The sequence below is a fragment of the Plectropomus leopardus genome, chromosome 18, assembly GCF_026936395.1.
Source record: "Plectropomus leopardus strain MGB_pleo_1.0 chromosome 18, ASM2693639v1, whole genome shotgun sequence".
Lineage (NCBI taxonomy): Eukaryota > Metazoa > Chordata > Actinopteri > Perciformes > Serranidae > Plectropomus > Plectropomus leopardus.
The window spans coordinates 23,308,141-23,322,516 of record NC_142193.1 but is presented as its reverse complement, the minus strand read 5'-3'; the positions used below and the strand labels follow the sequence as shown (position 1 = coordinate 23,322,516).

Genomic DNA, 14,376 nt, shown 5'->3' with positions numbered 1-14,376 from the left:
ACTTGGAAAAAATCTTAATTTACAGCAGGAAATGTCATTTCAAAATAAAAGCTCTGTGCTGGAAATTTACTCTACTTCATAATAAAGTGTGTTTTTTGCAAACTTGACATGTTCATGAGTCACTTGCTGTCCAATGCAAACAGAGAGAGCACATTGCTGCCACTTTTGTTTGTTTTTCTATACAAAACTTCATAAAATTAGTTCAGTATGTGTATCAGTACTTTTTGGACATTTTCAGCACATTTTAACCCTTGGGACCTGAGCAATTTGGCATTGAGCAACTTAAAAAGAAATGACCCAGAAATCACAAAGACATTGGTTTAAAAAAACAAACAAAAACCAATTAAAACTAAAATAAAACAAAATCATAAAATAAAGTAAAATGCTTAAATTTTATAGTAATCCTGTAAAATAATGTCAAATATATCATTATAATCACTATGAATATATTCTTCTCTGCACATTTCCCTAGTCTTTTTTTAAATAAGAATTTTCTACATCTACAAATTTCTTCCAATTTGTGGGACATCTCTTGCCAAGTTGCTCTTTGTTTTATTTTTCACATTTTTGAAAGAAATCAAAACCATTTTGCTCAACTTTTACATATTTGTTGTCTGAAAGCAGCTCAAGAAAAGTGAGGTCGCTCCAGGTTTTTAGGGGGTTATCAATGCTGTGAATACTATGATAATAAATGTGATAATTTTGGTCACTATAATCTCGATATGAAATGTTCATAGCATTTTATCTCTTAATGCAGACATGATGTATTGTATAGCGCAGGGCACCTTTGAGAAGGCCGAGGTAATTAAGTAGATAGTAAATTCAAGAGGAGAAATAACTGTCTTCTGAGAAAAATGAAAGCCAAATTTAGTGGCATATGTAAAGATTCTTCAATGTGCATTTTTTAAAATTAAATTACCAAATTAAAGGAAAAGGGGGGAAAGCAGCATTAATCATATCACTCCACCTCAGGCTGATGCATCCCGATCTCAGTATGTTTTTTCAACATCTTCAACCTTGTGCAAAGACTTACAACATCATAGTGACCAGGAAAAACTATGTTAATACCATTAAGTGAGTAATTACCTATGCTACGCAAGTACACTGATGCTATCTGTCTTCGCTAAATAGGCTGCCATCATGTAATTTGTCTAAGGGCCCCAACAGCTAACCAAATGTGCAAGTGATACAAGTGATACAAAAAGCCATGATTGCCTGACATCAAAAACATAACAAAGAAGACTTCTGAGACATAGCCTGATAACTGTACAGAGTGGTATGACCAGGATATGACTCCAATAAAAAAAATGTGGAGAAAAGGGACTGTGGGAAGGAACATCACTTATTCATCCACTGAGCATGTAGGGCAATATATTACATACAAACAGGCTGTTTTAGTCAGTACACCTTCACACAAAAATAAATATTGAAATACAATTTTATGTTTTGGTTTCATCATTGTCTATCTACTTGCAACCAGAGAGTGACATGTTTAAATATCAGTTTAACTGCTCCTCAAAAAATATAAATCACTGCTGTGGCAAAAAAAAAGTAACATTTCAAAGTCTAATGCAAGGCGTGTGCATTTATAGTTACAAATACTTCCAGCAGGTGGCAACATTTTTCTTACCTTTTGGAGCTACTAATGTCACCAAGAGGCCCTTTTCACCCATGACATTTTGACATGTCACAGAAAACACAGGTGTTAATAATCAAATTAATGATGGCTGAGTAGCATTTAGCTGCTCAGGTTTGCGGATCCTGATATTTTGAAAGCTGGTTCACTGTTGACTACAGTTTAATGCCCACTTAAGACACTTAACTAAAACCAGGTACAGGCAGGCTCATTGGTAACCAAACTGTGCTTTTGCTGGCATCGTGAATTAAGCTTGCAAAGAGTCAAGCAACTGCCTCAATATTAGGCAAAACAGTGGAAGCTTAATGTTGTAAGAGGTAAACCAAGCATTAGCATGCTAGCCGACCACCACACTGGCAGAGCATTTCAACTTAAAAACATTTCAACTTCAGTTCCTCTAACAAAACACAAAATAAAACGACCATGACGAGAAATGCGGCGTTAATTTAAAGTTAAAACTCACCAATTTCTCCTGGTGCGAAGAGACAACGGTGACAGACGTGTCCGACTCCTTAACGAACAAAATCCATATCTTCGCCCAACGGCTGACGTTAACGGTAAAATCCCAATGAGCACAATCCTTTAGAGCCTAATAAAACAGTACTGTGTTTTTCTTAACTGCTATTGTTTAACTTTTCCTATTCACCAAGAACACAGTACAGCCGAAATGGTTAATTCCTTAGTAAGTCCTGACGGTCCCGACCTGTTGCACGTTATCCACCTGAGTGGTCCGGAGGGGAAGAGGCGGGGTTAATGTGGGTCGGACCGAGACTGATGCATTAACTCATGCAGGTTATTTAAAGGGACAGTTGACCCCCCAAATCAAAAAAGCAGATTTTTCTCCTCTAACTCGTAGTGATATTTATCATTTATCTACAATTTTTGGTATAAGTTGCCAAGTTGATTTATTTACTTTTTTTAATTTGTATTTGTATTCATAATTTTATATATATAATCTGTATTTATATTTATTCATTTTTTATCTGTATTTATAATAATATTTGTAATTATTAAAACACCTTTATTTATTATTTTATATTTCATTTTTTTAAAATCTGTATTTACAATTATATATATTTTTTCAATCTGTATTTATAATTATGTTTAATTTTTTAAAATCTGTACATATTTACATATTTTTTCAAATCTGTATTCAAAACCACACTCAAAAAGTATTTATAATTATACATTTAATCTTTCAAATATTTATAATTATATATATTTTCATTGTGTATTAAAAAAAAGTTTTTAAAAAATCACCCTTATAAAAAAAAAGTATAAATGCAGATTTTTATAAAATGCCAAGTTGAATTCAGTTGAATTCAGTTTTATCATTTGTCACAGAGGTCAGTTTGTGTTGCAGCAAAACATAGGAAAAACACACAAAAGCACAAACAATGACATACAATAGTTTCCATTAATATGCACACGGGGGTACTTACACCGATGCACAATAAAGCTCAACAGGAGCAGATCAACAAGTGCCCTCCATAACTCCATTAGGCCTCTAATAATTCAATGAGTGTACATATGACAAACATCTCCTAATAACATAACCATTTCCAATATACAGCAACTTTAACAAGTCATGACAGTCACAATAATGTAGAATCAGGACTGCCACCATGAAGGCTGCAATATAGCATGATATGTACTGGTACTGTCACCCTCTCATCAACATCATCATCAGTACTACAAGTAAAACATGTACTGTTACTGTCACTCCAGCATCATTATTGTCATCAGCATCATCAAGTGTTGTAGATATCGGCTGCAGAGATGTCTGCTTTCTCTCTGATAAAATGCAACTAGATGGCACTTGGCAACATGGGTTTGTTTTGCTGTTTCCTTGATTACAAAGCATGCATGCAGCAGGTAAACCCAATGATGCTACTGGTCCTTTGTCTTCATCTGCAATGACAGAGACTCACGAGCAAGCATTTTAAAGACATGTAGGCTATGCTTAATGTTATTAATGCACATATGATATGGTATTCATATGTAAACATAAGGCATTGGCTATATTATTTCTTCAAGGTTTACACAATTAAAAAGTACATAATACTGCTAATTTTATGTGGTTTGCTACACAGACCTTGGTGTAATTATTTAGTATGTTTCAGTAATTTCTGAGCATTTTTTAACAATATTTTCATCACATTTTAACAATGCTACAATAACACTGATAACCATTATCATTTTGGTCACTAAAATCTTAATATGACCTGTTGGACGTCATTCACCTGAGTAGACCAGAGGATGAGGCGGGGGCGGACTCTCCATGTGGGTCGGACTGAGAAGGATACATTTACCCATAGTACTTGCTTAAAGGGATAGTTAACACCAAAATCAAAAATACATATTTATCCTCTCACCTGTAGTGTTATTTATCAATCTATGTTTTTTTGGTATGAGTTGCGTTTTGTAGTTAGATAGAACTAAGCTTCTGGTGGTCACAGCACCAACATACATTTGAAAAACTCAGCAGCAATATCTCTTTCCAATCATGACCCCCGCTTACTCAAGATAATCATCAGACTTTGTTGTGAGCAGTTTCATTTACAAAGTATTTTCTTTCTATTGAACTAAATCAATTAAATTTTTCACTGCACGGAAGGAAGCAAGAGGATGCCATTAATGTTTACATCTCACCCTGTCACGTGCATGAGCCTCTTGTTTATAAGTACATGCTTCTTTCTTTGTGGTGATACAGTTGGCATCTGTAAAGAAAAAAAGAAAGCTCCTACATGAAACTACTCACAACAAGGTCTGTAGATCATCTTGAGTAACCGCGTTATGATTTATGGAAAGAGACATTTTTTGAGCAGCACAAGCAGAGTTACTGTACATACAGTTCCATTATATTGGAGAGAAGACAGACATCTCTACAGCTGATACCTTCAACACTGACATCAAAACAATCAATAATGATAAGTAGCACTACAGGTAAGAGGAAAAATATGTGTTTTTGGTTTGTGGGTGAACTGTCCCTTTTGAAGTACTTCTACTGTACTTAACCTACGTACTTTCTTTACATGCATTTACATCAAACTGTACTTTTCACCTAATTTATCTCGAAGCTTTAGTTACTAGTTATGCCTACTTACCAAATTACTATATTTGCATACAAACTATATTCTATACATACAAAATATATAAAGAATTTGTACAGTGTGATGTTTGTTTTAAAACAAACTTCAGAAAAGTAATTGGACATTATTTTCAAATCATTTCAGTCATTGCTGCTTTTCGTGTTTTTTTTTAAATTCTATCTATCTTTCTATCTAGTCAGACTTTTTTTTTTTTTTTACTATTTTCAGAACTTTTACATTAAAATCAATCAGTTAATGGAGTTATCCATAATGAGAATAATCATTAGTTCCTAATCAAAATAGTTAAGAGCCTCCATCTCAAATTCTCCGTTACATTAATGCAAATGGCTATTTTTTCATTGAGTATAATGGCTCGTGCTGACCTTCCTGTTGGAAGAATATCTTTTCAAAATGTAATATAAAATGTTGTTTATGTCATGCTGGAATGCACTGTGTTAATTACAGCAGTGAGCACCTACAGGCCTATAAGTATATTTTGACCTCAGTAACTTGCACTGATGATGTAGTGAGGAAAATAGTATACAAACTTCATTTACTGAGATAGTATATAACACTGCAATAACAGCATGATTGTAAATGGTTGTAAGAAGAGTGTTTCTGGGATAGCCACTGTCATTTCTGGGTGGGTGGACCAAGATAATGTGTGACTGCACTTGTGAAAAAGAGTTGTGATATAATTTTTGTTGTGAATTTATAGCAATTTCCTACACAGACTTTTCTTGAGAACATAATACAGAGACAAAAATCACAACTAGCAAATGGCACAGCTTTTAATATTTTGCAGTATAATTTTGCGTAAATCCATTGTTCACATATAGGTCACTGTAATAGGGTGGCAGTAAGCAATATTAGCCAACGGTATTCCATAATTTTCAGGTTTAAACTCAGATTGCATTCATGCATGTGTTCTGTCCACTAATAAAGTCCAAACGGGTTTTGGGAGAGGACTTTATCATAAGAAAGTTGTTAAGTGCCCCCACAATATTAACACTGGACCTCCCTCTGGTACCCCAACTGTGGCACATGTTTTCTTTTTTTAATCCCTCATTTATCCCCAAAGAGGAGAAATATTCTTGCATTCTTGTGTTTATTGTTATGTGTATCATTATTCTTTTGGACAGCCAATCCTGTGGAGTTGGTGGTGATATCTTACAGTTCTGCTTAGTATATTGGACACACACACACACATATATAACTTTATAATGTTTTTAAAATGTTTATTGTTGGCACATGAAATGTAGTTGAAAATCTTTCCTATCCAACTTCATACACATAAATGCATGTAAGTACAGATGCATAGAGTGGCTATTAAAGCATATGCACATAAAAACCTAGAAACCTACATCTCTGAATGGTGTGATGGAGCCCACGGGTCTAGCTTGTAGCCATTCAGCTTGCCCACGTGCATTTGACCCTACGCCCTAAGTTGCTAGTCAGGCAGTTGTATGTGTAATTGCACATCGGCTGAACACAGGTGTGTGCAGGTATAATAGGTGTCATATCACCCTGTATTTTGCACATAAAGCTTCAATTGTTTACAGCAAACAAGGGCGCGGCTTTATCCCTACTTTATATGCGCGCGCCGAGGTCACTCAAGTTAAAGTAAACACACACACACGGCCTACTTTCTCCAATTCTATCGCTCATATGCGGAGAGGGGGTGTGCGAGGGGAGTCGAGAGACGGTTTCCCCTTGCAGCCTGCTGAGCTATTGCTGTGCCAATGCGCAAACAGTCCACGCCGTGGGATAGGTCTCCCCCAAATTGAGGCTGCGCTCGAAACGATCATGCGATTGAATGACGAGCGCGTCATGCTTGTCTTCCTCCTCTGCTGCTCCGTGCGATCAGTGGCTCTGTGTTCCGCAATCCCCTGGGATACTGTACCGCCCTCGATGGCTCTGCTATCGGCGTTTTAGCTCACACTGAATGGCTGCCTGGAGCGAGGGAAAGCGGGGAGAGAGAGCGCTGCGTCTCCTCCTTTGAACCGACGCTCTGCATCAACTTCCCAGCGAGGGGGTGAGTGCTGTCTTGTCTGCCGTGTGTGAAGCGTCCTGCCGGGGTCGTGTGAGGATTCACCGGCGGCGAAGAGAGGCGAAGAGGGAGGGGGTGAAAGAAAGAGGTCTGTTCCGGTTGTCCTTAGTGGATTTGGGTTGATGATGAACGGTCCAGTAAATACGGGACAATTAAAGTTTGGGATAAGTGTGCCACTTTAGGGGAAGGGTCCAAAGTGGCACAAACTTTCTGCAACATTTTCCGTGAATTGCGCCCTATTAAAAGCGTTAAGTGTTCTCCAATGGTTAATTTCATGTCTCTCAAAAATGCGAAAATGCCATTGCAGAAAGGTTTTTTTTTTGGCACGGCAGCACTTGGTTGTAAAGAATTGTGCCTTGTTGTGCTCCCACCCCCCGCTCCGTGCCGCACTGGTTCCGTCTGGCTCGCCCTCAGCTGCTGCGTGTCCTGGGATGACCTGTTGATGTCGGTAGAATGGAGAATGGCAGGGGGAGCGATTTCCCCCATCACCAAAATATTTAAATAAGCAACATTTGGGCTTGACAACCGGCGTCGCAGCACAGCTACCTCGTCCGCACATTCAGTAAGTGTCCTGTTTATATTTGGAGTGTGTGGGACTATCGCGGAAATGCTTGACATTGTGCAGCTGAGTGTGCATGAGGTGGATGGTGCGCCGGGGCGAACCCAAAATATTTAACAGTAGTGTTAGCTTAGCCATTAGCCACCTCCTATAGGCCCGCTGCGGATGGGAGAGGGCATCAAACATTTCAGCGTTGTCAGCCACAAGGGAAAGGAGGACAAACTACGACGGCTTCGTCAGCTGGAGATGATTTAAAGTAATATACTTGAATGCAGTTTTTGACGGCGCGTAAACAGGAACACACCGTCGCCCTCACCCGGGTATCACCGGGGCTTGATGCCATCCCGTGTCGCCCCCCTCCCGTCGCCTCCCGGCTCCGGTGCCAGCAGACAGAGGAGCACTCCCGGCGGGTAGACTGGCACACGGCGCGGAGTGTTATCTGTTCCCCATTACCTCGCATCCTTTCCCGTTCAAACATGCCAGAACAATCGGGAACACTCATAGGACATTCAGCTTCAGAAATAAGGAGTTGAGAAGTTTTTCTTTGCTGCTTTATATTCACGATCTCCCTGTTATATAAGAATAATCACGAATCAGGCCCGTGCATATGTCTTGATTTGATAGGAGCAGCACAGCCATGGGTACATGAGAACCAGGAAATGCCTATAGAGGGAATGCATTATGTGCCAGCTGCACCAATGACTCCACAGTAATCACTCACACAGCAGTGCAAGAGCCCATGCTGGTTTCAATGATCGAACTGGATAAACTGTAAAACCTGACAAGTACTTAAAATAATCTCGGAAACTCATTGCATTGAAAAATAAATTAAATATAGCAAGTAAACATAGCTAGTGAAATTATATGTATGTATGATAATCGACAGATTATCATACAGATAATCAACAGAATATCATACAGGCCGATTATCGAGGCCGATAATTGGCATTTTGGGATCATCTGTATCAACGTTTTATTTTAATGATCGCTGATAAAATTAATTCATGAAAAAGTGTGGATATTACACTCAATGAACACCAGGAAGGCAGTCTGCAATACATGCATGGACAGTGCCAGCATGAGAGGAACTTTTATTTTGTAAAATCTCAGGGAGCTACTCTTTAATTTATTTATTTCTTATTTAAAGTTTCACTTGACTTTATTAAAAAAAAAGTTGCAGGGAACCCGCTGTACATGATGTTGAAAGTTTCATCTTTTTGATTAAACACTTGCTAGGCATTTAAACAAAGTTTTGTGTTGAAGTACAGTAGTTACTCAGAATTAATAACTTTTTAAATCACATTTTCATTTCCTTTATTTTACATTTCAATACAGTTATGAAGTCAGTATCGACAAGGCAAAGCAATTCTTACCAGATTGTCTTGATCAGGAATCAAATGACGTAAAAAACTGCATGTCGAGTAGCATAAAGTCCTGTAAAGGGAAGACTCATGGGTACCCGCAGAACCCATTTTCAATCAAATATCTTGAGGTCAGAGGTCAAGGGACCACTGTGAAATGACCATGCTTTTTTCCATCGCCAAAATTTATCCTAGCTTTGGGACGGCCAGTGGCTCAGTTGGAAGGGCGAGGGCCCCATGCACAGAGGCTACGTCCTCACTGCAGCGGCCACAGGTTTAATTCCAGCCTCAACCCTTTGATGCATGTCATCCCCTTTCATTTACCCTGTCACACTTAGGCCTTCTTATCACCAATAAAGGCAAAAGCCCCCCAAAAAGATTCTTTAGAAAAAAAAGAAGAAAAAAAATGAGCCTAACTTAAGAGCATTGTTGCACCTGTTACTTACTGAGAAGTTAATGGTTGGTAACACTGGCTACCCAAGGTCTTCTATTCTCATATAATACCAATATCATCAGTCTCATTTTAAATTTAGCCAGGGACAGCCTCTTAAAGATGGTAAAATTGTCTGTCAATTGACGCAATTTCAAAAAACGCATTAGTTATGGGCTTTAATTGCACCGCAATTAATGAGTTAACGCTGACAGCCCTGCTTAAAATCTATCTGTATTTACTTAATTTTGTTTAGTTGTTGCAACTTAAAAATGACAAGTGAAATTTCCTTGTTTTTTCTAAGTGTACGCAACTTCAGTAAACCAAGCAAACTTGATCACAACAAAGAGCATTTTGCCAATGATTAAGTTCTATGAGTACTTTTTTCTTAACATATTGAAGAATTTGCCCATGAGTCTTCCCTTTACAGAAATGCCCATATTATGCTAGTCAACATGCAGTTTTTTACACCATATGATTCCTGATCAAGACAATCTGGTAAGAATTACTTTACCTTGTCGATACTGACTTCATAACTGTATTAAAATGTAAAATAAAGGAAATAAAAATGTGATTAAAAAGTTATTAATTCTGAGTAACTATTGAAATTCAACACAAAACTTTGTTTAAATGCCTTTAGCAAATGTTAATCAAAACTGAAACTATCAACATCATATACAGCAAGTTCCCAGCAACCCTTTTTTATAAAGTCAAGTGAAAATTTAAATTAAAATGAATCAATAAAAATAGCTCCTCAAGGTTTTACAAAGTAAAAGTTCCTCCCATGCTGACACTTTCTTTGTACTTTTTAGTCGATAAATTTTATCAGCAATCATTAAAATGAAACACAGATACAGATAATGGGCAAAATGCTAAATATTGGCTCCAATAATCAGCCAGACTATTAATCTGTCGACCCCCACAGTCGTCTTGGTTTACTGAAAACTTAATTAAACATTTTTTTTAGTTCACAATAAAACAGAATTTTAAGTAAACTTAACAGTTAGATATAAAGTTAACATAAATCAAGGTGAATAGTTATACATTTTTTGTGGTTACCTAGATTTTAAAAGTAAAATCAATCTGATTTTACAGTGTGGAAAATGCTCAGACAGTATAAGTCCTGAAATATATTGACAGCCATCCCATCATAACATAACATAAGCCTTTTCAATGTGGGCGAAACATTCATAAGGCTTACTATGAAAAGGTCTTAAGTATGTTGTGAGTATGTTTGACCTACTTTCCTCAGCAGGCTGGTTATGCCACAGGGTGAGTTCGGGTGAATTTCATTCGTTCACATGGCTGCGCTCTATATATTTAATGGAATAAGGACCTGAGATGATCCCTCTCATCTCTGCAGGCCTCACTGCCCCTCCTTGGCGCATAAAGACACACATGCACTAACACACACGCACATACAGAGTCACATTCTCGCTCACTGTCAGGGCAAACTGTGCAAACACACCCTGCTCTCAGCCCCGTGTTTGTGTGTCTTTATGTGCACGCATGTGTGCTTACTGCGGCTCGCCAAACTGTAAACAAGCAGTATTGTCTAATGTCTGTGTGTGACTCAGTGTGCCTTTTGTGGGTTTGTTTGAGTTTGTGTGTGCGCATCTGTGTTTTAGTATGAGGGAGAGGGAGCTTGAGTGAGACAGAGACAAAGAGAGCATTTCTCTTTACCCTGGAGCTTGGCGAGGTCCCAAATGAAAGGCTTTGGATATGATGGGGCAGCTCACTCCAGCCCTCATCAGTCAGTCGCACCAAAGTTGGTTGTGTGCCTCTCGCAGGGTGGGCTTCAATCAGTTTGTACTCACAATGTCACAGATTGGCTTTGCTTGGTACATGTGTGTGTGCAGCTTGCACCCATGCAACACTTTTAAGTGGTAAAGAGCATCCGTGCAAAAAGCACCTTTAGCGAGGCCTATATACTCATCTGTGTAGTTTTTTTCCGGGTATGTATGTGAACACACTTATGACTGGTATTTTGCTGTAAGTAAAGGTTCAGGGCCAGGGAAATGCCACGTGGGCTTATCAATGGATCTGTTGTATTCTTAGCTGTGATTGTGGAGGTTGTGGGTACAGAGGGCATATAGTGCTTAAAGGTCCAGTGTGTAGGGTTTATGGGGATATATTTGCAGAAATTGAATTAAATATGATGAAAAAATGTTTTCTTAGGTGTATAATAATCAGAAAATAAGTATTTTCATGATTTTGTTACCTTAAAATGAGCCGTTGATCTACATAAGGAGAGGGTCCTTGTCCACAGATTCAGCCATGTTGAACCGGCATGTTTCCACAGTAGCCCAGAATGGACAAACCAAACACTGCCTCTAGATAAGACCATTTGTGTTGATGCTTTTTCACACCGGCCACCATACTTAACAGTCCATCTGCAATGAGCAGTGCCGGAAAAAAAAGAAAAAGATTTTTTAAAGAAAAAACTGCATCATTAAGTGTTTTTACCTGTTTAAATCACTTCTTTTTCGTCTTTTTGTTTTAAAAAGGGAGCAACTTCCTCAGATAATTTTGCTCACAGTAAAAACCTCGTAAACATTTGGGTCTTAAGTTTTTCCGAGGATATAGGTAAGTACATATTAGCAGGTGCTGGACTAGCAGCCTATCTTTAATGTGCAGAAAAGGGAAGGAAAAACACTGATTTGTAACATGAAACAGCTGTATTCCTTTTTTTTTTTACTCACCCAGTCCATTTTTTGGAGAGGACGAGATCTCTGCAAATAATTGGGCTCAAGGTAAAAACCTCCAAAACATCTATATCAGAAAAAAAGCAAACATTAAGTTATCAAAGAAAAAAAGGTGAGCACACATTAGCAGGTGCTGGGCTAGTGGCCCATCGCTGACATGTAAACAGCGTAGTGGAAACACTGATTTGTATTGTCAAACCTTTATATTCCATGTTTTCACTGGTTTAAATCACCTGGTCCATTTGTTTTGGACAGCAGGAGACCTCTGCAAATAATTTGTTTTGGTTTTTTTTTGTAAAACCCTCCTGAACAATAAACACTGAAGGAATCCAAAGTGGGAGAAGTTTCAGCTGGTTCAATCTGCAAGCTTCACCACTAGATGCCACTAAATCTCCCTAAATCTTACACAGACTGTACCTTTAAATATAGTGAATCCCTGCAGTGAAAAGTGTATTCCTCCCCATGCTATTGTGTAGAATGAGGTCATGCATACACATTCTAAAAAAGATATCTGGTGTCTTTAAATATCCTGACTCTGAACACAAAGCTATCTCACAGAATCAAGCCTGCACACAGTGTTCCTATCATCAGCAGAGGCAACTTGGGTTCACTTTAATTTAATATTGACACGCATAATATAGGAATCTCCGGGAGGGTGCAAGGGCAAGGGGATATATTTGCTTTTGACTGTTTAGAGAAGTGAATGGAAACATGCTATGCTGTGTTTGTTTAGGCCGCACACTTTTCCACATAGAATAACAGAACATGACCCAGTTATCTAAGGACACAAGGTTTATAGCTCATAGAAGACAGAAAATAAAAAGGCTCTTACTGAGCCTGCTCTTGGCAATAACAACTACTGCAAGGCTAAAGTGACGTATAGGATTAATGCAATGTAGATTATCCGTGGAGGCTTCGACCAAACTTTGTTTCAAATATCAACGTCCTGTGCGCCTGCCAAAAGCCTTCAGTAGGACTGTGTGAAGAAATATTTGTGGTCTACGTCGATTGGATATGCCAAGGGACAGAATGCTAAATCAGGACTTATTTTCTCTAGAAAAGAGGTGTTTCATTATAAACTGTTTGGCCTAGTGGTAATAAAAAAATAGACGTCCATTAGATTTAATGTATGTTCGGTATAACTCTGTCCCAGTAAAAGACTGTAAGCCGTTTTATTGTGTCCGTTAATGCAAGAGCCTGACATTCCTCAACTGTTTTGTTTTAGGTCTGTTCTCCTTGAGCTTTCGGTCTTTTGACACAGTCATGTTACATTACCCCTCCTCCACTTCACGACGCCTGCTGCTTCTCTCCTCACAACAAAGACACGGCACAGGATATAAAAGTTTTTGTCATTGTTGTGAATGGGTCTGCCCAACTTATCCCACCTGGGACCATGAGCCTTTCATGACCAGCAATAAAGGCGTTAAAACTAGGGTTGTCAGGATGTCAGAATGTTAAAGGTCCAGTGTGAAAGATTTAGGGGGTTACACTGGCAGAAATGGAATATGATAAAATAAGCAGGTTTTCTTAAGTGTATAATAATCTGAAACTAAGAATCATTGTGTTTTCATCACCTTAGAGTGAGCTGTTTAAATCGACAAATGGGGCAAGTCCTCTTTCACAGAATTTGCCATGTTTTTCTATAGTAGCAGAAAACGTATAACTCAAATACTGGCTCTAAATAGGGTCATTCGATAGACATCATTCACATTTTCATTTCGGCCACTGTTCTCTTACATGCACACAGGAGAATGTCAATTGGTTGCAGTCTGCAACCTAAGTCGCTAGATGTCACTTAATCTTACACACTAAACAAGGGATGCACCAAAATATCGGCACGTCATCTGTGTTGGTAGATATTGGCTTTGTATTGGAATCAGTCAACATGCTGATTTCTGCCAATATGACAAACTGTTTTTCTTTTGTTGACAAAGTGAACATGTACAAAACATCAACCCTGAGTCAAAGCATTTTTCATATTTTGCACAATGAATGAATATTACATACACTGAAAAGCATTGTATATCATGACTTTATCTGCCAATGGCCCACCATGATCAGTGTGTGTTAATTCCACTGCAGAAAATACTTACCACTAAAATTATGTGGGGAAAAAAGTGTATATATCCATATCGATATTGGTTATCGGTATGTTTTAATTTAAAAAGTAAGTGTCCGTTCTGCCTGAAACATGCACAGCTCCAGTCACGTGGAACAGCTACCAATAGATTTTCCTCCTCAATCTGTGCAGCCTTGGGTTGAAAATCTTATAATGGATCTGTTTTTACGCCACGGCAGACATTCGCGTGTGGTTCGCTGTATCGTGGTGGTAGAGATTCCATCACAAGAAAGGCTCCAGTTTTATAGCGTTAGTACTTTGATACAATCTAGTGTATATTTAATGGAGTCTGTATTGTTTTTAATATGCAGAATAAAAAAGCTTAGTGGAGTAATGTGTATGACACAATGTAAGCTGACTAAAGGTCCAAATAGTAACTGCCTGATGCTCCCAAGTTACCCTGAATCTATGTTTAATAAGCAGT

The 14,376-nt window shown here is 38.3% G+C and overlaps 2 long non-coding RNA genes across 7 annotated transcripts in view; both read right to left on the bottom strand.

The window, feature by feature from the left end:
- LOC148186498 (uncharacterized) overlaps window positions 1–2,390 on the bottom strand; it is a 117,304-nt gene extending 114,914 nt beyond the window's left edge. Inside the window, exon 1 of the long non-coding RNA XR_015779682.1 lies at window positions 2,100–2,390. This is a non-coding gene — a long non-coding RNA (uncharacterized LOC148186498). The remainder of the gene's footprint in view (window positions 1–2,099) is intronic.
- Window positions 2,391–3,034: 644 nt separating this feature from the next.
- LOC121956156 (uncharacterized) overlaps window positions 3,035–14,376 on the bottom strand; it is a 30,321-nt gene continuing 18,979 nt past the window's right edge. For 5 of the 6 annotated variants that reach the window (XR_015779649.1, XR_015779648.1, XR_015779650.1 and 2 more), the window contains 3 exons: window positions 11,831–11,900; window positions 11,350–11,521; window positions 5,953–7,214 (listed from right to left, as the gene is read on the bottom strand). This is a non-coding gene — a long non-coding RNA (uncharacterized LOC121956156). Of the gene's footprint in view, window positions 4,357–5,952; window positions 7,215–11,349; window positions 11,522–11,830; window positions 11,901–14,376 lie in introns of those variants that run through there. The other variant, XR_015779652.1, reaches the window with a different exon arrangement.